This window comes from Hypanus sabinus, chromosome 3 (genome assembly GCF_030144855.1).
Source record: "Hypanus sabinus isolate sHypSab1 chromosome 3, sHypSab1.hap1, whole genome shotgun sequence".
NCBI lineage: Eukaryota > Metazoa > Chordata > Chondrichthyes > Myliobatiformes > Dasyatidae > Hypanus > Hypanus sabinus.
In genome coordinates this window covers 45,537,522-45,560,521 of record NC_082708.1, presented here as the reverse complement: position 1 = coordinate 45,560,521, position 23,000 = coordinate 45,537,522, and the positions used below count along the sequence as shown (strand labels likewise).

The window sequence follows — 23,000 nt, the reverse complement described above, 5'->3', positions numbered from 1 at the left end:
CAAGGATCTGGGATTTACAGCAGATTCATGAGGAGAGACAGAATAGGTGAGAGGGAGTTCTACAAGTATAGGATATACACAACATAGCAGTGGAAAAGCTGAAGGAGGGACACCAAACAGAGATATCTTGGATTATGCAAGTTTGAAGATAATGGAGCACTGCTGAAAGTTTTTGCAGAACTGGGTGAAGGTGGACATGGTCTAGGAAGGTCAGTTCAAGAGGGTGAGGTCGGGATAGAGGCCAATTAGGTATGTAGCAAAGGTGGGTTGGGTTTTAGAGCTGACCATTAGTAAGAAGGCACAAAGATCATAGGTTTCTTCTTCTTAATCTTCAATAGTAGGAAAATATTGTTTATATGAATCTGAAGGAAGCAACAGACTTGGTGTATGATAGTTTAATGGTTGAGCTAGCAGTCAGAGTTCAGGAGACATGAGTCAGCGGATACCAGGGGTACTTAAATTCAAGTAATTTATGAATTTATAATTTTCATATAACAATCTAGTCTCAAGTAATAGCAACCTATGAAACTATTGGTTTGTTGTAAAGTCTCATCAGGTATGCTAATCCCCTTCAGAAAAGGAAACTTGCTGTCTGATCTACATTGGCCCCAGACCCACCAGTCTTGTTGAGAATGTTATCTGTGTTCTTGGTAAACAATGTCAGGGATGTTCACATCCTGTGAATGAATTTTTAAAAATTATCTTAAGGTAGATCAAGCAGCATCTGTAGAGGCAGAAGTAAAGTTTCAGATCAATGACTTTTAATTTAAACTTTCAAGATATAACAAGTTTTCAGCAAAAACAAGTTGAGAAAGATGAGAAGAGCAGGAAATTGAAACAGATGCGCTATCACAAACTGGAAATCAGGAAAGTTTAAACAACAAAGAGGAAATGGTGAAAAGCAAAAGAGGTGGTAATGGGTCAAGAAACAGAAAAATACTCTCTGAAAGGGATGTGAATGATGAGATCACAAACTGTTGAAGGATACAAAATGCCTAACTGAAAGTTGGCATATTTCTTTGTGTTTATTTTGAGATCCATTGGAAGAGAGCAAAGAGGATAGACTGGGAATTAAATTGGCAATGCAAACATAGTGTCAGCTTGCACTTTGAGTATAGATATTATGCAAATAAGGCACCCGTGTTTAATCTCCAGAGTCTGGAGTTTGTATCATGAGCTGTGAATAGTACAGTATGTATTAAGCTGAATGAAATACAATAATTTAATCCATTTAGTCAGCGATGTGGATGTAACTGGTTAGGCCAGAAAATATTGTTCATTGCTAAATGTCCTTGGGGAGATGCCACTGAGCTACCTTCTTGAACCACAACAGTCCTTCTAAATTAAGTACGTCCTCTGTACTCTGGTGTAGAGAATTCCAGTTCCAAGTCAGGATGGTGTTTAACTTGGGAGGGGAGGGGAGCTGTGGTTATGTCCCCATGCCCTGCTGTTCTTGTCTTTTTTGTTCATGGATTTGGGAGGTGCACTGGAATAGCCTGCAGTGCATTTTGTGGGTACACGATGCATTGGTGGTGGGATAGAGTGAAGTTTGAACTGATGGATGGAGTGACAATCTAGCAGGTCACTTGATTGTTTGAAATGCATGTGTTCAGGCAAATGGAGAGTATTGCATGCATCCAGGCAAGTGGTGTTTTATAGACAGGAGAACATCCTTGGACTACCAAGAGTTGAGTTACTCTACCTCTAACCTGTTTTACTATTTGGGTGACTGGTCCAGTTGAGTCAATAGTCCATCTGAGAATGTTGATAGAAATTTTTGATGGTAATAGCAAAGAATTTTACGGACAGAGGATTAGGTTCTTTTTTGTTGGAAATGGCAAGTTCCCAAAAAATTATTGGCATTTGGCAAGACTTTGTGGACCACAGTATTGTGGAATGGAGCTTCTTCAAGGGCAGGGGATAGATTTTTTCTGATTGTCTGGGAAGGTGAGGCTGTACTAGGAGTGATTTTAGAGTGGACTAGGAGTATAGAACTATACCCAAGAGAATTCTGATAGTAGGAGGAATGCAAGTACCTGTGAGATATGAAATGGATACTTTTGGAATTAGTGGGAGCCACTCTGGAAAGCAATCATCATTTGATTAGCATGGAGGATGTGTTTAAAATATAACCATTGGGGTGGTTTAGGTGGGACAGGGACATTGGAGTTGATGAAATTTGGGAAAAGAAATAAGCTAACAAAGTGTAGACTAGGAAGAAGTGCAGTCAATGTAACTGTTAGAGGGAGTGAGCACATAATGAATATATATTAGGAACTCCATTGCTTTTTAAATTTAACCAATGTCACTGTTGTAAATTTATTTGAAGGAATCTTGCAAAAATTCAGCAATGACACAGCTGCCCATTAGTCTGGTCCAACACCATTTCTAGGGGTCAGGATGTCTGCTGGACTTTGGCCTGTGCTCAGGCTGGCTTTGGCGGGGGGGGTTGGGGGGGGTACAGACATTAACCCCTTCAACAGCTGTGGGTCTAGTGGGAGATAAAAGAGTGTGCTGCTGTGGAAGGGTGGGATAAGAGATTTAAAGCTGATATATGGTGGAGGGGGGAATGGTTGGAAGAAGGATTGGCTGAAAATTGGGCCCAGTTTAATGAAAGGGCTTGTGTGGTTGTTGGGGATATCAGAAGGTCTCAGTGACTGAGGACCAAGGATTCTGATGTTGGGAAGCTTGCTGGATCAGCAGGGTGATTGAGTTCTGAGGGGTTTGAAAGATTGTAGAGTGATGTTAGAAGTGTGCTGGACTGGGTTAGTATAGTGCAGGCAGTGTTCAGAAGGAGTTGTTGGAAGCTGTAGCAACCCAGCAATAAGGAGTGCTGAGACAATGTGGTCCAACTTCTTCTTCAATCTCAGAAAGGAACAATGGCAACAACAGGGGTCAATTGTGACTCACTCCTTCTGAATGCCCGGACAATTCTCTGGAGTGAAATGGAATAGTCATTATTGCATTTCATTCTCAAAGCAAGGACGTTCTTTTCCATAACTTTGAGGGGAAAAAGTAAACAGTGCAATGTGATTGAATTTCTAGGCACTAATATCCTGAGATATATGAGCTCCAGTAAAAGATATCAACCTGAGTCATTAACTCTTGTTTCTCTCTCAATTGATGCTGCCTGACCTGCTGAGCAGCATTTTCTGTTTTTATTTCAGATTCTCAACATCTGCAGTATATTGCCTTTGCAACAGCAGCTTTGCACAAGTACCTTGTTCAAGTGGGTCTTCTACACACATTGCCCTGATGGTGAGTGTTGGCACAACACTTGGTTTCCCTGACACACTCGGGATAATTATAATGCCCCACTTCAGCCTGTCAAAGGTTGTGCAATCTGTATGGACAGGTGATATAATCTGAAATTTTATTGTTCCATGCATCTCTGTGCTGCATACATTATTTATCCAATGGCAGTCACAAATCACCTTATGGCCAATTTTTTTTTTTCGAAAGAAAAAGTGTTTCCATGGATATCAAAATAAATATTTGCTTTTATTTGTCTCTGTATCTCATTTTTCAGAAATATTTTGAAGTGATACAAGCAATACATTGAATTTTACACATGGTCCCTCAAGTGCCTGAATGTTCCAATGCTTCTCAAAAACAGTGAAGTACCTTTTAAAGCACATTTGTATTGCAGGTAAACACCACCACACTGTCCGACGCAAGGAGTTAGTGTTGACCGAGGTGTAAATATTGGCCAGGAAACACTGAGATTCCACCACTCTTTCAATAATATGTAGGATCTTTTCCATTTCCCTCAAAGGGATAGATAATAAAGACGCCTCCTCCAACAAAGTGCGGTCTAGGCTAAGTTTTTGGTGTTGTGCTTTAATACAGGGCCTTCTAGTATCCTGATGAGTATCCTGCATCTTGTAACTGTGGGGAAATGCCTCGGCCTTTTGCACATTACTCTACATAATGCACAATCTCTTAAAGAGGAATGAAATAAATTACCAATTAATCTATGTTGACTGTTTCACCAAAACCTTCACATTTTTTTTCTTTCTGGCTGACAAGTGGTATAAACATGTCAACAGGATTACTGTCCCTTTAATGAAAACAGAAACCAGAGGTCTAATATTTACAACAGTTTTTAATTGTTTGTGTTCACAGCGTGACCAGTGTACTGTTACATTCATTTCACAGATTCTGCAGAGTTCTGTAATGACTGCTGGAAAACAACTGCTTGAAAATAAAGCAATCATCGGCTAGCGAAAACAACATTCATGTCATAGTCTTGTAGCACATTGGCTCACCACAGTCATAAATTAGAATCTTCAGCCACAATCTGCAGTGTACACTTTGAAGTAATGTTGCTGGGATCAACAGAACAGCTATCGCTTCTATCATGCGGTGTTCAGCAGTCGCCTATTTAGTGCACAATATGCCATAACACGTTTCATCAAAGTCAAACCTGAATGTTTAGTAGGAACACACATTTCATTAGCTCCATCTACTTAGAGATGACAAATAATAGAACATGTCTAAATCGTATTTTGAAGACCACAAACTTTAAGGTTATGTGTTAGTTTCACCAGCTCAATTGGCATGTTAGTGGACGCTCTTGCTGACTTGAGGTTTATATCTTGTATTTCAACATTAGGGAGGCTTTACATTTTAAACTGCCATCAATAAACACTAATGAAGTTTGCACCTCAAGAGTTTAAATAATGGAATTTCACAAATACACGCTCTTGATCTTATAACTAGAGGTAATTCTAATATGTTTTTCAAGTATTGAACTGATAATAGATATGTATGTTCTATGTTGACCCAATAGTTTGAGTGATCACAGAATAATAGCATGAAAAGGCAGAGGTCTTTATAATTATGAGGCAGTGTCCTGACTAAATCAATGGTTTCACCATTTTGATTTCAAATCCATGAGCACTTTAAGTTAATTCAAACAATGTGGAGAAAACAATTTAGACGCAGATTATTTATACTCAATCTTTTCAAATCTTTCTAGCAGAAGGTGGCTGTTCAAGTAATGCTTTAAAGTGACATTTTGATGACAGATCATATCTCAGCCACTCTAAGCTTTTAATTTCTTGATTTAAAATATTCTCTCTGTGTTGGTAAAATCGAGGATACATTATTTCAATAAAAACACATGATGCTTGTATTAAAATAATTTTACACGTCAAGTAGATAAGTCAACGTGAAAATCACTTTAAAACGTTAGTCAAGTTACGTGTTCTTTCTGAAGCATTTTACATGCATGTGAGTTGTGAATGATTGGATTCATTGTCTGGCTTCTCACAAGTTAACATCTATGGTGTTCCTCTAACAAGGCAGAAATGACATGCTTTAACATTTTCCTCCAAATTTTATGAGGAAAACATTGATTAAAATGGGCTGGAGCTCAAAAGCAGCAGTTTTTTATGGACAGATGGATAATTTCACAGTCGTCAACCATAATAAGTCATCGCAGTGAAAATAAAGGCAATCGTACACACATATGAATCATTGCCAAATGGTCTGTGCCTCACTGCAGGTCAAGACTACAACCATCTCATCACATTTGTCATATGTGTTATTTCTCAGCTGGACTGGACAGGCAGCTCCCCCACAGAGGCAAGAATTAAAGTGAGGCTTCTGGCTAGGGTTGTAAGGTCTGGAGTTGGAGGATTCTGATGACCTTTACAGACCTTTGCATTGACACATAATCTGATGAGATGGTTGGCGGAACCGTGAAGCAGTCAGCATCTCCCCAGGGCTCAGTTCCCCCAACTCAACAGCATCAGATGTGAGAAGCTTATGAAAAGAGGGATTCCACAAGGGAGACCTGAAGCGCCAATCCATAGTCTCGACCGGACTGGGTTGACTTCTGCTGTCAAGCTTCTAAAAGAAAGATAAAAAATGAGATCAGGTGCTACTGCTACTTTCTGTTTGTGACTGATAAAGTGAGGTGAGTTAGCAAACTGCAAATGAATAATGCAGCTCTTGCAAAGGAAAGCTCTGTATTGACCGAATGTGTACCTCTTAACCTTCAGACTTTTATCACATGGAGAATTCAGCTTGCTGTCAGTCCGTGATGTACAGCTTTGGACCTGATCTCTGAATCCTTTCATTTGATGTCATCCCTAAGAGGATTCTTTATAATATATGTCATGTGAAATTGTCTACCTGAAACTGCCAGTCTTGGTCTCAATGTTACGGTTACCAATATTCTGTTTTCCTTGGAGCAATTATTCTGATGGGACTTAATTATCAACGATAAATAAAGACTACACATATTCTAAGTCTAATGCACATCAAACACTAGTATAAAATGGCACAATATCAGAGATATGAGGCATAATTTATCATCGATGCTTGATATTATGCTTCTGAGATTGCAAAACCGAGCATCATTTTCTTTGACTGCATTTGCCTCCTACATGTCCCTTTACAATTTCTGATTAATGAGACTGTATTAATTGTTGAATGTGGAACTAGACCCCACAAAGAATTCTAATATGGCACACTGAACTGTATATTAGATTTTTTGTGATAGAGGATTTACTTCTTTTGTTGATTTAAATTGAATTCAAAAATTTGCCATTAACATTGTGAAATTATTCCATTGTAGAATTGAACAAAAGAGGCCAACTGGTAATTAACTGCATATAAATACCATATAATTTGATTTGAGTGGTTCTGATTTGATTACTTTGACATAATTTTTTATGTGTGCTGAGCTTTCTCTGAGCTATAGTTTGACAAATTATTAATGAATTAACCATTACAACTTCTTGATGAAATATTCTTTTGTTACATGGCCAGATCTATTTTTAAATTTGCAACCAGTTAAGCACCAGTAACATAATTGCTATCCACAGAAGAAGGCCAATGTGTGCAGAGAGAAATTACTTATTAACTTATGTGAAAGCTTCAGTTAGTCAAAATTACATAGCTTCCTATTAGGACGCAAACAGATCCGGAAAGAAGTTGATATAAAAGATATTTAAAAGTGCGTAGCACAGATGAGCTTTACTCCGAGCTTTACTATTCCAGGTAGTCCAGGAGAGCAGGGCAAGAGCGCACAGGTCCAGGCATTGGGAGATATTTCCTTCAAAGAAGATCAACAGCTGTAGAAGTTGTCTGGAAGTGTGGTGGAAGCCAGGGCACTGGCCTTATTTAAGAGATAATGATGAGCTGTGATGAGGAAATGGCAGGGTTGCTATTTTGGAAGCATGAGATCAAACGGCCTTTATAGGATTCATCATCTGAACTCAGCTTCTGAAAGAAATCACAATGCAATATTCCTAATTATTGGTTTTCTCTTGTAATCATCCAAAGCTAGGCAGTTTCAGACCAGAATATGTTCTGGCTGGAGGTTTATGTCTTGCTACTCTTGCTGATTATAATCTTCTGTTAAATTCCCCACCCATTTAAGGGCACCTAAATGTTCAAAGCACCTTGCCACTCTTAGCGTTTCTAACCAAGTGGTAAAATGAAAATGCCTGCATTGTGGAATGAGGAACCATTGCTTTTTGCATTCATATGACAATGTTGGTGTTGTTTCTTTGCCCACCTGCGAAGTTATGAATCTATTCTTAAGGCTCCATGCAAAATATAAATGGTTGCTTGAATTGATCTGAGGCATCATGTTAATATAAAAATAATAAAAGAATATTTATTATAAATAAAATTCACAAAATAAATTGTGGATGTTTGATGCTAAAAGAGATCCAATCTGGCATTGTTTGTAAAACGTATTCAATATAGTGTCTGGAGTTAATTTGGTTTAGAGTCACAGACTGAATATGGTTATTTTCTATTAGTTTTATTGCAAATTTTCTTCACTTGCTTCCAGCTTGGTAACATTTCTTCCAAAGTACCAGGGGACGTCTGACCAACTTACAGCCTGCAAAGAGTGAGTGTGTGTGTGTGTGTGTGTGTGTGTGTGTGTGTGTGTGTGTGTGTGTGTGTGTGTGTGTGTGTGTGTGTGTGTGTGTGTGTGTGTGTGTATGTGTGTGTGTGTGTGTGTGTGTGTGTGTGTGTGTGTGTATGTGTGTGTGTGTGTGTGTGTGTGTGTGTGTGTGTGCATACACATTTATAATGAGTGTATGATCAACTGTACCCACATGCACCTACAATGAAATAAATGGAAAAGAATATAATTCTCAATATCCTTGTGTTCATTGTCATATTTTTGCTATTGATATGGAAATAATGATGGGACATCACTGACATAATACTATGGCAGAAGGCTTTTTCAACCATCAGGCTAAATACTATGCAATGTCATTTTTAAGGAGAATTTTCAATGATTGCTTATTCAGCTCAGAAGCTGCACCTTGTGTTTGCCATCTCGATGCATTAATTTATAACTTTGTTAAAATTAACAAATTGAATAGATTGAGTTTTTGTAGAACTGGCAAAAACTAAGCTGTGCAATCTACCATTGCAAAACGACATAGAACTCAATCAAAAATATGTCAAAAGGAATTAGATTAACAATGGCAGAAGTGCAGCTCTGCAAAAAGCTTAACGGATGGTCCATGATTTAGAAATAATGAAAGTGCCGTCCGATCTCATTACTGCAAATTTGTAGGAAAAGCAAAATGGATCTTGTTAGTTATTGTTCTGTGGGAGCGAAAGTTCCCCTCACTTGTTTTGTTCTCCATCACAGGCCGTTGATAAAAAAAAATGCAATTTTTGCGCTTTGTGTGTTAAAAAGCATCTGGGAAATTTTGATGTCACTTGTCATTTCCTGGGAATGCTAAAATAATTACGACTGTGCTGTTTAGGATAACAGGTCAAAATTCCTTTCAAATAATTCAGTGGGATTAGCTATTCTGCCTATCATAAAGAGAGGTTTTGTTATTGTTTTTATCTTAAGAGTGGTGGAACACAAAACTCTAGTCATGGTTCAGATGGACAAAAGGAACAATTTATTAGACCAGGAGGTCCACATCAACCATAGGGTCATATTTTTTCCTCATTTGCAATCATTTGGGAAAGGCAGTTTTGGTTTATTTCAAAGGAGTGACACATTTTTACAGAGTATATTCACCACTGAAAAATGCATAACTTTTCAAGCTGTTTAATAAAAACATGCATACAAGTGATATTTTAAACCTCTGGAGGTTTTGCTGTACAAACTTGATACATCACAATTTCTCTCAGTGTAATTTTCAGTTAGATTTTTGTTCATAAATTCCAGGGATGAGGCTTTTTAATGCTTTAAAACTGTCAGACTAGTTGATAAAGTATAGAACTGCTCAGATCTTAACTGTTCCAAGGTTGCAGTGCCTTGTGTACATAGCAAATGTTCCCTCTGTAGTGTTAATGTAATATGAATTTTTTCATTCTTCTTATTTTAAGTGCTTTTTGGCAAATTCCCTTTGCTAACTTCTGGCACTATCATCTGCCAGAAAATAATGGTGGAGAATTGAAAGAGTCTTGTTCAGAATTTTTGATCCTTTTCATTTGGTGTTAAAGTTCATTTTATGGTAATCAGGGACCAAGCATTAAATTTTATTGTATAATTTTAACAAAAACACACATTTGTGTACATATTCATGCTTTGTGCTAAAAAGGGTATTTCAACCCTATAGCTTAGAATTAGAACATAGAATATTAGCACTATGGGTACCTTCGGCCCTTTTAACCTCTGAGATTAACCTAACCCTTCCCTCCTGCACAGCCCTCCATATTTCTATCATCCATGTGCCTGTCTAAGATCTTCTTAACTGTCCTTAATGTTTTTGCCTGTACTATTACCCCCAACCACTTAAGATTCTCTTTGTAAAGACGTACCCCTGACATCCCCCACCCCCTGTAGTGGTAGTTAATTCCTATGCTATTCAGTTAACCACTCCCACATGGGAAGAGTTCACATACTGTACAAGCAGGGTTGTCAATAAAGTTCAGTTGAGTATCCTGCATGCTGGCATCCTGATGTGCACTGCACTATCCCTCGATAACAAACAAAACACCCCTATACTTGCCTCCAATCCCCTTAAAATAATATCCCATTACATTAGTAATTTCTGCCCTGTGAAAATGGTCTCTTGTTATCCACTTGATCTATGCCTCTTCTTAAATTGTACTCCTCTGTCATCATCTCTCATTCTTCCCTCCAAAGAAAAGCCATAGCTTACACAACAGATCCTCATTAGACATGCTGTCCAATCCAGGCAGCATCCTGATAAATCTCCTCTGCATCGTATCTAAAGCCTCCACATCCTTCCTATGCTGAAGCAACCAAAACTGAACATAATATTCCAAGTGTGATCTAATAAGGGTTTTATGGAGCTGAAAATTACCTCATGGGTCTTGAACTCAATCCTACAACTAATGAAGGCCAACACACAATACAACTTCCTAACCGCCCTATTCACTCGTGCAGCATCTTTGAGGGATCAATGGATGTGGACTCCAAGATCCTTCTGCATCCCATCAATGTCCCGTTGTAACCTATGATGACATTCTCCGATATTCACATCTCCACCAACATTCGTGTCATCTGTAAACTTATAAACCCATTTCCTCACCCAAGTAATTTATAAAAATCACAAAGAGCAGGGGGGGTGTCTCAGAACAGACCCTTGTGGAACACTACTGATCACCTACCTCCAGGCAGAATACACCATCTACAACCATGCTCTGCCTTCTATGGACGCCATAGAGTCATGCTTCCCTTAATCATGCTCCTCTGAATGACCCTACCATAGGGAGCCTTCTCACACTCCTTACTAAAATAAGGATACACCACATCCGCTGCTCTGCCTTCATCAGTGTGCTTTGATGCACCCTCAAGGAATTCAGTCAACCTCATGAGGCAATATCTTCCCCTCACGAAAGCATGCTGACTATCCCTAATCAGACTATGTTTTCCCAGATACTTGTAAGACGTGTCTCTTAAGAACTCTTCTCCAATAACTTGCCCACTGGTGAAGTGAGACTCACTGGCTGATAATTCTCAGAGTTTTCCCTGGTTCCTTTTTTGACCAAAGGAATAACATTTGCCACTCTCCAATCATGTGGTACTATTCCTGTGGCCAGTAAAGATAATCTCTGAAGGTGCAGCAACCTCTTATCTTGATTCCATTGTAAACTGGGGAATAGCCTGACCAGGCCTCAGAATTTATCTATGGTAATGTTTTTCAGAAGTTCCAACACATCCTCTTTCATAACCTCAACATATTCTAGCATATCAGTCTGTTTTATGCTGCTCTTACGAATGTCAAGGTTCCTCTCACTGGGGAATACTGAAGCAAAGTATTCATCAAGGACCTCCCCTATCTCCTCTGACTCCAGGCATGTTTCCTCTACTATCCCTGATCAGTCCTACCCTCAGTCTGGCCATCCTCCTGTTCTCCATATGCATGTAGAATGCCTTGGTGTTTTCCTTAATCCCACTCACTAAGGCCTTCACATGCCTACTTCTAGCTCTCCCAAATCCATTCTTCAGCTCCTTCCTGGCTATTTTGTAGCTCTCTAGAGCCCTGTCTAATCCTTGCTTCTTACTCATCCTTCCTAAACTTTAAGCAAGCTTCTTTCTTCTTCTTGACTAGATGTTCCACATCTTTTGTCAACCATGGATCCTTCACCCTACTATCCTTTCCCAGCCTCAAGGGGACATCCCAGCAAGCACTCCCTAAACAACCTTCACATTTCTGTTGTGCATTTCCCTGAGTACATCTGTTTCCAATTTATTGTCCCCAGTTCCTGCCTAATAGCAATATAATACCCCTCCCCCATTTAAATACTTTCCCATACCATCTGCTCATACCCCTCTCTAAGGGTATGGTCAAGGTCAGGGACTTGTAGCCACCGTCTCCAAAATGCTCACCCGATAAACCTGTAATATAGAATTGTTTTAGTCAGGTGCAGTGGGTTCAAGAGGAAACATAGTTTTTCCGTTTCTCAAACCCTTTTAACTATTCTTCAGCCAAGTTATTCCTCTAGAGGCCTAAAGGAAATAGTGTATAACAACTAAAGGTTACAGCCATGTTTCAGGCACTGGGATGCAAAGGAGCAACTGATTGGCTTTATCTAGTCAACATTTTGGTGGTTTCTGTGAACAATGTATGAAATATGAGATACTTTGGTCAAGACTAACAGCTGTTTGTTGTTAACAATATAAATAACATTACACAGATCTGGCAGGTAACAGAGCCTTTCCCGTCATTCTACTGCACTTGAAGGTGGTTCCCCATCATCAAAATGCAACAAATGTGACAAAACAATGTATCACCACAAACATCAATGACATTACTTAAGAAGTCACTGGAAGGTCCTAGAGAACGTTTTCACTGTTTCCATTTCTATGAATCAGAAGATCAGTTCTTGTCAAAAGTCAGTGCTTCAGCCCAATAAAATTTGACATCAGCATGACTTTGGGCAGGTACCTTCATCCAGATTCTGCCTCCTTGCTTCAGAATTCAGCATCATTCAACAGTTTTTCCTTCCTATCTCAGCTCTCCCAATTAGCTGCATGAATCTTCCCATGTCCATCGATACATTAGCAGTTTCATATTCCTCACATCGCTCGAGGCTTTTCACCTTTGATGTGCAAATCCCCATAAAGATGAAAAAAAGAACAGAACACTGGAAGAACTCAGTGTGTCAATCAGCATCTGGAAAGGCAATAGGTGCAGCCGGACATTTACCAAGACAACATTTTTCTTCTTTGAATGGACACACATCTACCTGCATCAAGGCTGAATATTGAATATTTTCTTTACTCCACTATTTTCAACAAATCAAAGGTATGAGAATGAGTCTTGGCTATGCCTGGGTTTTTATAGGATGTGTATAATATTCTTTGTTCAAGTTCTATTGACATTTGCCCAGTCAATTCTTTCCTGGTACATTTTTCATCTGTTCCCTGCTTTTGCCCCAAAGCAAATAAAATTTTTAAAAAATCACATTGTTTCCAATTTCGACCTTTGTCATATGGTCTTTTTCTGCCCCTTGCCTTCTCCTGATTTTGTTTCACCTCTGGTCTTGGGGCTAAGCTGTCAACCAGTATCTAGTATAAGCCTACGGACTCTCAGTAACACTTTGACTCCATTTATTATTCCATTTTCCCAGTTCCTTTGTCTCCAGCACATCTGTTCTGACAATACAAATTTCCATTTCAGTTCTTCTGACCGCACATCCTCTTTTTTAAACCTCCCCCCCCACCCATCCATCTCATTTCTGGCATTTTTGCTCTCAGTTGGTTCCAACCTCTTATTCCCAGAATCATGAAAACATTTTGTTTGTGTTCACCCTCCATTCAGCAGCTTCCACGTTCAATGGATCAGCATCTGCCATTTGCATTACCAACAGCTCACTACTAGCACCCAACACGGTTTTCCTTACCTCATTCCCAAAGGGAACATCCAACACATGTAACTTCCCACCATCTTGTAACCTGGCGAGTGAACAAGTTCCTTCAATTCCTTTTCTATATTCACTGCTCATAATGCCGTCTTCTCCAGACAAGTGAAGCAGGCACAGATTGAGTGGTAACTGTGATGAACACCCCTATTTAGTTTGCAAGCACAACACACTAATTTAGTTCTCTGTCATGATACCCCACTACAAATCTCTGTTTGGCCTCTTAAGCTATCCAAGAAACTCAATCTGTTTGAGTACCATGGCCCCATCTTATGACTAAGCACTTTACAATCTACCAGACCCAATGCTATAAAATTTTAGAAATATACATCCATATCTGTTTTTTCCAGATGGTAGTTGTTGATAATGACCTTGTCATTCCCATTTATATGGTCTGGTCTCAAACTTTCCTTATTATTTTACTCCTCATTTGTTCTGCGTTTGCTTAAAACCAATTACTTATCCAAATTTTTTTAAGCTTAAGTTTGGTTCTCATTTTTTAAATACAGTTTAGATATTATTATTAGGTTTCCTTTATTGCCCAACCCTAATTGACTTCTGATAGTCATTTCCAGAGAGCAGCTAAGGCTACAATTGGGGCAGTCATGGTAAGGAAATCAGATTTCCTTCCCTATAAAATTAGAGAAGTTTTTCAGACAATTCATTAGCTTTTTGGAAACCCTTGACACTTGTAGATTATTTCATATTTACTTAATCACCTGAAATTAAATTCTCATCTGCTGCACCTGGACATTGAAGTCTCAGTTTTGACAGAAACTTTATTTCTCACAGCATTATCAACATCTCATGGAGAATTTCCACATCTTTTGTTTATTATTCAGATTTGTAATATGCGGAGTATTTCATATTTATATGATATGAACATGATCTGACAACATTGAATCTGAAAGACATGGGTATTTATTTAATGGTGTTATTGGCCATTTTTAAAGAATATGCTTAAGTTTCAGGTAACTTTGTTCCTTCTCAAACCTTTCCATTCTACAAGATTAATAGCTTTTTGCTCTGCTTTCTCACCTACAGATACAACAAGAGCTGAAGTTTCTTGGCATTCCAGCCCTTGTTGAATTTTAAAGCTGTGTCACTGACACAAAACATAAGGTTCAAATCTTTCTCAAAAAGCATGACTTACTATCATGACACATTTTTTTAGGTTGTGATTTCTTTTCCAAACAGTGAACACCATAATGCATTTGTTTCAAAAGATTCCCTCAGTGGCTGCTTTATTAGGTATACCTGTACACCTTCCTGTTAAGGCAAATATTTAATCAGCCATTCATGCGGCAGTAACTCAACGCATAAAAGCATGCAGACATGGTCAAGGTGCTTTGTTGTTGTTTGGCCCAAACATGAGAATGAGAAAGGAGTTTGATCTAAATGACTTTGACTGTGGAATAATTGTTGGTGCCAGATGGGATGGTTTGAGTGTCTCAGAAATTGCTGAACTCCTGGGATTTTCATGCACAACCACAGCCATCTTTAGAGTTTACAGGGACTGGTGCAGAAAACAAACAAGCAAGCAAAAAGTGAGTGGCAGTTCCGTGAGTGAAAATGAGAGAGGTCAGCGGAGAATGGCCAGACTAGTTCAAGCCGACAGGAAAGCGACAGTAACTCAAAGAACCACCAGTTACAATAGTGGTGTGAAGAAGAGCATTACACGTTGAACATGGAAGAGAATGGGCTACAGCAGCAGAAGACCATGAACAGCCACTCAGTAGTCACTTTATCAGGTGCACTCTGTATCTAATAAAATGGCCACTGTCTACTTTGCTAATTTGAACAGGTTGAAGACGGAAAATGGGGTCTGAAAAATACTTTAAATGATGAAGTTGATAGGAATGATTTTGTTGGTTTGTCGGTTCTTAAAGCGAGAGGGGTTAAGTTCATAGGAGATGTGCGAGGTAAGGTGCTTTACACAGAGTGCGACTGGTGCCTGGATTGTGCTTCCTGGGATGGTGGTCAACATAGATACGATAGAAATATTTAGGAAGTTCTTGGATAGGCACCGGAATGTGCAGAAAATGGAAGAGTATGGTCTCTGTTTAGGCAGAAGGGATTATTTTATTTGGGCTTTTGATTAATAATGTAATTAGTTTAATACAACATTGTGGGCAGGAGGGTTTGTTCTATGCTGTTTATGTTCTGCGTTCTATGTTTTTGAATAGTAATAGCATAAATTGGATATTTGAACATACTGGGATAGCAACAGTACCTAAATAGGCCATCTTTTGGAAAGGCACATGTCTCTACTGCTACGGGATGAAAGTTTGATTGTCCTCAAGCTATACAGTACTTTACATTTGGATGATAATTCGAATTGTGGGTGGAGGAGGGGGTGTACTTGTTGCACCTTGCAATGTCCTTGCAAATACCTTGTCGAGAGGGTTTTGGTGCTCGTGCCTCTCATTAAATTGTGTCGGATGTGTATGTGGCATGTTCCACTTTTATGGCTACTCATTGTAGGAAATCCAAGTTGGAAGAAGTTATGATGCACAAACGTATTAGGTTAGAAGAACAGCAGGTAGAATTGAAGTTACTGCTGGTACTCAATATAACAGATATACAGTCAGTGGCCACTTTATTAGGTACACCTGTACACCTACACATTAATGTAAATAGCTAATCAGCCAATCATCATGGAAACTGCTGATCTCCTGGGATTTTTGTACACAAGAATCTACAGTTTACAGAGAATGGTGCGAAAAACAAAAAAATCTAGTAAGTGGCAGGTCTGTGGTTGAATACGTCTTGTTAATGAAAGAGTTCAATGGAGAATGGCCAGACTGGTTCAGGCTGACAGGACTGTGACAGTAACTCAGAGAACCATGTGGTACAACAATGGTGTGCAGAAGATCATCTCTGAATGCACAACACACTGAATCTTGAAGTGGGTGGGTTACAGCAACAGAAGAACACAAATATACACTAGTAACCACTCCATTAGGTCCAGGACCAATGGAGTTTAATTAGAAAATGGTGCCGCCTTTTGTGCTTGGACTGATGATCTCAGGAAGGATGAAGATTATGAGACCATGAGAAAGGATGGTTTGATACCAGTGCCATCATTTTGAAGAGGAATGAATCAACCACCTTTCTTAATTAAATTCACACATGTTCCACAATAGGAATGAATTCCAATTTCCAAATGAAAGTCTCCTCAGCAGCTTGGCAGCTGAATGATTTCTTCTTTCAGTTGTTGCAACGTAAGAAGGTTTTGGTTCTTTCAAGATTTGTTTCAATGACAAAAGTCAACGGAGGATGCTGGAAGACTTTGTTCTGCCTTGGCATCTGCACAAACCATTCACCCTTTGCCCTGGGCTGCTGATAGTCATCCGTCCTGCTGTACCTCATGAATGGGTGAATGAACAGAACGTGCACATTGCTGTTTGGGGAAAGGACTAAGGAAGCCTCTTAGTTGGAGCATATTTCTTCCATGAGTGCTCTGTAACTAATTCTCATATTTAAATTTGAGCAAAGAATAGTGCGAGACACCTACATTTTCATAAGAACATTCTCCAGGAAATATACCACCCTTTGGAATCACAAAACAATTTCAGAGCTGGGCAAGGGCCTCAAAGCCAGTGGTTGTCAACATCACCAAAGCTATGAATCTGTATGACACTATTTCCTTCCGGAATATTTTTGGGAGACACTTGAAACATCTCGCATTTTACTATCTGTTTTCACAGTTTCTCTAGGTAATGACAACTCACCGTATTTCATTCCCTCTGGCCAGAGACCCATGGTAGGGACTTTCGTGAGGAATGCGTGCTTGCCCATGGTGCCAGTGAACATCAATCACAGACACATTGCCACTCATATGTCCTATAGTCGAAGCGAAAGGAATTGAATTCTCCCCACTATCAGCTGGCAGATGTCCACAGCACTATGTCAGAGACAAGTACAATGCCTTAAAGTGACTTCATCAGCCAATGCCAGCAAGCAATTGCGGAAATTGAATCAAGTCAGCATTACATAGTGGAACTCTGAAACAAATAGATTGGAACTTTTGTTCTTTTTCTGTTATCTTTGTTGCCATTACCTGAGGTAGTATTCCAGCTTTGGTATATTTGAAAGGACAGATTTCACTGAAAAGATGATTCCTGGTCTAAAATCAAAACCAGCAAGCACGAGCAGGTAGTTCGGCCAGCTGGGATGTCACAGCTGAGTCATAGAAACATAGAAATGTAGAAAACCGATGGCACAATACAAGCCCTTTGGCCCACAAAGTTGTGGCGAACATGTCCCTACCTCAGAAATTACTAGGCTTACCCATAGCCCTCTATTTTTCTAAGCTCCATGTACCTATCCAAAAGTCTCTTAAAAGACCCTATCGTATCCGCCTCCACCACCGTTGCCAGCAGCCCATTCCATACACTCACCACTCTCTGAGTGAAAAAACTTACCCCTGACATCTCCTCTGTACCTACTCCCCAGCACTTTAAAACTGTGCCCCCTCGTGTTAGCCATTTCAGCCCTGGAGCAAAGCCTCTGGCTATCCATGAGATCAATGCCTCTGATCACCTTATACACCTCTATCAGGTCACCTCTCATCCTCCGTCGCTCCAAGGAGAAAAGGCTGAGTTCACTCAACCTCTTCCCACCTCAGCACATGACCATACAATCACACTTTCCATCAGTGGTCACTGTATATGATTAGAACTCGAAACCCTGCTAATACTCCCCTTCCTTTCTGAGTTGGATATGATGTGGCCAAATGTGGTTGTGTTGTTTTCCCAGGTGATATCAACTAATTTACTACAGATAAAGGTCTGACCTTTAACTTACTGCACTGAATGACGCAGGAGAGCATTTAGACACATGAATTATGCAATAAAATAATGAGTAATTTTGCAGCTGTAAGAAATCTTAAATAATATGGGATAAATTTTAATATTTCATACCACTGGCAAAGAGTTTTGTGCAATAGGACAGCACTGTGGAAATTTGAGTTCAGAGGCCAAAATACTTGATTCGTGCTCCCTGTATCAGAATATCATGCTGGCTGTGGTCAGGATATGGGACTCCATGCTAAAATTCCTAATATACCTTCCATAATATGAAGCTTTACATTACATATGCCAAATTTAAAATAATTCTGGAAGACTATCATAAAAAAAAAACAAAGAAGAAATTGACTGGGTCAAGGTACTTATGGAAAAGAGGAAGGTAGCAGTTCAAGAAAAATTGGGAACAAAATTATGATTATAAACTTCGGTATGGAGAAGCCACTGGAATTCCATCATCAACCAACAGAAATGGAAATGGTCAAGATATTTTTCCTTCAGCTACTTGGTTTACAAGATCTAGAAGAGTGAAGCAATTGAGAAAATACTTACTTAGGAAAAAAAGTCTATTTGCAAATGAACATTAAGTATAAAGCTGAGTAGGAAACAGGAAATATTAATGTGCAGTATTGTAGAAGTTTTCCATGTAGTTAATTTAGAATATAGCATTAAGAGTAGAGATACATTTGAACCATAGCACCAAATTTCAGATGTTGAGTAGATGACTGTTTCAGATCCATCTGATATTATAATGAGTTCTGAATGCATCACATAACAGGCAGATGGAAGTTAAACCCATCTTGTATCTATGTCCCAGTCTCACAATTGAAATTAACTTTCTTAAGAGGGATTGTCTGAAAGCAGTTACTGACTCTTTCCATTCAAAGCAAACTAACTATTGCCCTTGTCACAGGAACACTGCTGAATGAAACATTCAGGTATGCATGGGCTGTAGGCTTCTGGATATAGCAGTATTTCACTGACTGGCAAATATGTTGCTTTGGAAGGGCAACATCAATTTTGGACTGCACTATAACTACAATGGATTCTAACCCTCAACATCTGACTCGCGTGTGCACACAGTGCATCAGTAGGCAGAAAAATAAAACATTTCAGAGCTGAAAACCTGAAATAAAAATAGAAAAGCATTCAATGGGGCAAGGACTAAAAAGTGAGTTAACATTCAGGCTGCTGAGCTTTCATCAGAACTCATAGTAACTTTATTGTTCATTTGAGTTACTACGACAAACTGAAGATTAGGTCGTGTTGGCAATTGCCATCTGCCAATGACTTGGCTAAAGATTAGCTTTATTCGTCACATGCACATTGAAATATACAGTGAAAGACATCATTTGCGTCGATCAAATCAGCAAGGATGGTGCTAGGCACTTGCAAGTGTCACCATGTTTCTGGTGTGAACATTGCATGGCCACAATGTACTAAGTCTAACCCTAACGGTACATCTTTGGAACGAGAGAGGAAACTGGAGCACTCGGAGGGAACGCACACGGTCACAAACTCCTTACAGACAGTGGTGGAAATCAAACCTCAATTGATTTTATAGCAGGCATAGTAAAGCTTTGCTCTAACCACTGCCTATCATGCCGCCGATGATGCACAGCAAGTCCTACCCATACACATCCAAAACATAATACACTATTGGGAGTAAAATGACACATCCTCTGCACCATTGTAAGAGCCCAGCCTCAATCGGCAGTGTGGATGACGAACATTATGTTAGTCCACACCATTCAGCCCTGTCAGCATCATCTACCTAACAAAACAAGCAGGGAGTAGAAAAAGGAGGAAAGGCAAAGCGAAGAGGAAATCTCAACCCAGAGTAATAAAAATGGCATGGCTGCCTGTGAATACCATACCTCATACCCCAGGTACAATTAAATAGGTACCTGAATGCAATTCAAGTAAATGCAGTTCTCACATACCCACTCTCCAAAAACCTCTTGCAATGACCATCATATTATTCCTTTGGCTAAATGAAATTTAACAATCAATGAATATTACAAAACAAATTTGATTTGTTCCATTTTCAAATGGTAGCCTATTGAAGCCCTTTGGAGCTTGGATAGGAAGTTAGAGTAGTACTTTGGAAGTTGAGCTGATTCCTTGTCACCTTAAGATCCTCCAATATATTTAACTTTCTCATCGGATCAATGTTCACTTCAAAGAACACCTGCTAGTAGGCTTTAATAACACGACACATATTGGAAAAGAAGCTAACCTGTGGGTTAAGCAAACCCCCCATTTCATTCAGGAATGAGTCAGAGAACAAAACTTCATACACTTTAAATGCACACCATTTTAATATGAGAAACCATGCAAAATATTTTGAGCTAATAGTTTTTTCAGCTGTCAGTAGACAAGGATTGTTTTTACAGTGAACTGGGATAGTTGATATGTAATGCAAAACTAATCTTTACATTGAGATTAAAGATACTAGTTTCATTAGACAAACAGGCAAGAATATTCAAACATTCATCTATATCTTTTTCAGGTGTGTGGACTTTGCTATACCCATAAATAAAATGCATACATTGTGAGGACTTTATTTTAAGAATAAGTCCCAAAGTGCTCTTAATGGAATATTTTGGATTCTTTTGCAAACGTCTGAATTTTGGCTAGTTTGGATCATTTCAGATCTGCTGAACCCTGTCCTCTGGAAAGAAAGATCAAGCATATAGGGAAGCGTAGAACGTTCTTGCACTCTGTGTGCAGCTAATTTGTAAAGCATGTCATCAGTTTCCCTACCTTGGCCTTGGTACTATTATTTGATACCAGAATCATAACAGGAGTGTATTGTTTGGGCTTGTATTTGTACAAAACCAGTTCCGAAGGTCATCAAGTTACCACCACTTCTTCTTTTCCAGGGGCTTTATATCATGCTGAATAATGATGAAAGGCAGAATAAAACTGGATTAATTGCCAAAGCAATCACATGGATCTCAGAACTGAAAGACGGCATTAGGCAACCATTAGGCATCATTGGCAACTGTTCCTGATCTAATATTTCACTTGCGTGGTTTTCTACATGAGGTGCTATTGTTTTCCTGATTGTGTGGTGATAAATGAGCATGTACATATAACACACAAAATGCTGGAGGAACTCAACAGTCCAGGCAGTGTCTATCGAAAAGGGTACAGGCGACATTTCAGACCGAGACTCTTCATCAGGACTGGGAAAAAGAGATGAGAGGTCAGAGTAAGAAGGTGGGGGTTGAGTGGAAGAAGTACAAGGTTGTAGGGGAAACCAAGAAAGGGGGAGGGGTGAAGTAAAGAGCTGGGAAGTCAGTGGCTGAAAGAGATAAAGGGCTGGAGAAGGGGGAATCTGATAGGAGGGGACAGAAGGCCATGGAAAAAAGGAAGGGGGAGGAGCACCAGAGGGAGGTGATGGGCAGGTAAGGAGATAAGGTGAGAGAGGGAAATAGGAATGGGGAATGGTGAAGGAGTAGGTGGGGGGGGGGGAGCAGTTACTGGAAGCTTGGGAAGTTGATGTTCACAAGAGGTATGAAGTATTTTGGATAGGCTATCTCTATGCAGCAAATGAGATGGGATCCATTAACTGCAAGTTGGACTTCATCCTCTTCAGCTCGTCATAGATCAGCCCCATATTGATCACAGAATTTAGTTCAATAAAATACTGCAATAGAATGGATGAGGGAAGGAAGAAATACTTAACGACTTTCATTAATTTAGAAAGCTTAAGATGTTGGACAAATTTCCAGTTAGTTCTTTATCTCAGCTAAATGCTGCTTATTTAAAGCTTGTTTTATTTTCAGTAAAATTAAAACAGAAAAAAAGAGATACATAAGGTTCTGTACTGTTCTGTTCCGGATGCTGAAATTTGCTGAGTTTCTAATAATTCACTTCTCTAATTCTGTAAATAAGAACAGGAAAAAGAACTTCCTTTAATGTGGCAAGTTATTCCCAGGAATTTCACTGGTGAATTACTTCAAAAAATTGTAATATTTTCTTTATCCAGTGGAGATTTGGCCCTATAACATGCATATTTTTGATTTAAGAGTCCCATTTCTTGCAGCTAATCTAATGGTAATACAGTTCAAGGGTTAAGGGGTGGTGTGGACAAGGGGTGGGTAGAAGAGGACTTTATATCAAGCTGGAGCAAGAGGTAAAGTTACTTGCTATTTTTTTAATAAAGCATGATATTGTCTGACTTCCAGCCTTATCTGAGGGTTGGAGTATGTTGGGGATTTGCCGAAGGCCTTTCTCATAATATATATAGTTGATAAGTGGGTCAATTTGCTGTCCTGAAGGGACAGGTTACTGGAATGTTCTGCTACAGGCCTGCTTAACCCAGTTATAAATGATCACATGATTTTGATTAATGGCAAATGCAACCAAAACAGATTCTGTTGTAGTAACTTTTCACGATGCATTTCAGATGATGAATTCATGTCATTTTGCAGACCCATTTTTTGAACATTGCCATTGCTGGTGAGCAGTCTTCTGTGACTGCTCCAGCCCTCTTGGTAAAGATACTCCCACATTTGGGTGGGAGTTATGTGGAGAGCCTCCAGGTTAAAGTAGGCTGTGGAATCATTCACATTTTGTACAGTGGTGAATAATGAAGGTTAACACATTTCTGGCACATTTTACACCTGTCTCAGATTTGGACAGTAGATCAGGTTGAAGTAAGTGGAAATTAAAATTAGGTGCAACAAAAAGCATTAGCTACTTGTACTGGATGCTGATCTGTGGAAATCACCAGTGCTGAATTGTGCACCCAACTTGATTTCCCAATGAACCACCCTTAAGCAACATTGGATCAGAAGAGTGATTTTTTTTACTCAGCCCTGAACTTTCTGCTCAGGAGCATCCAGC

At 39.3% G+C, this 23,000-nt stretch overlaps 1 protein-coding gene across 1 annotated transcript in view; it reads left to right on the top strand.

The window, feature by feature from the left end:
* LOC132391266 (fibroblast growth factor 9) overlaps positions 1-3,494 on the top strand; it is a 69,677-nt gene extending 66,183 nt beyond the window's left edge. Inside the window, exon 5 of the transcript XR_009511151.1 lies at positions 3,168-3,494. The gene's annotated coding sequence lies outside the window, so the exon portion shown is untranslated. The remainder of the gene's footprint in view (positions 1-3,167) is intronic.
* Positions 3,495-23,000: the final 19,506 nt, after the last annotated feature.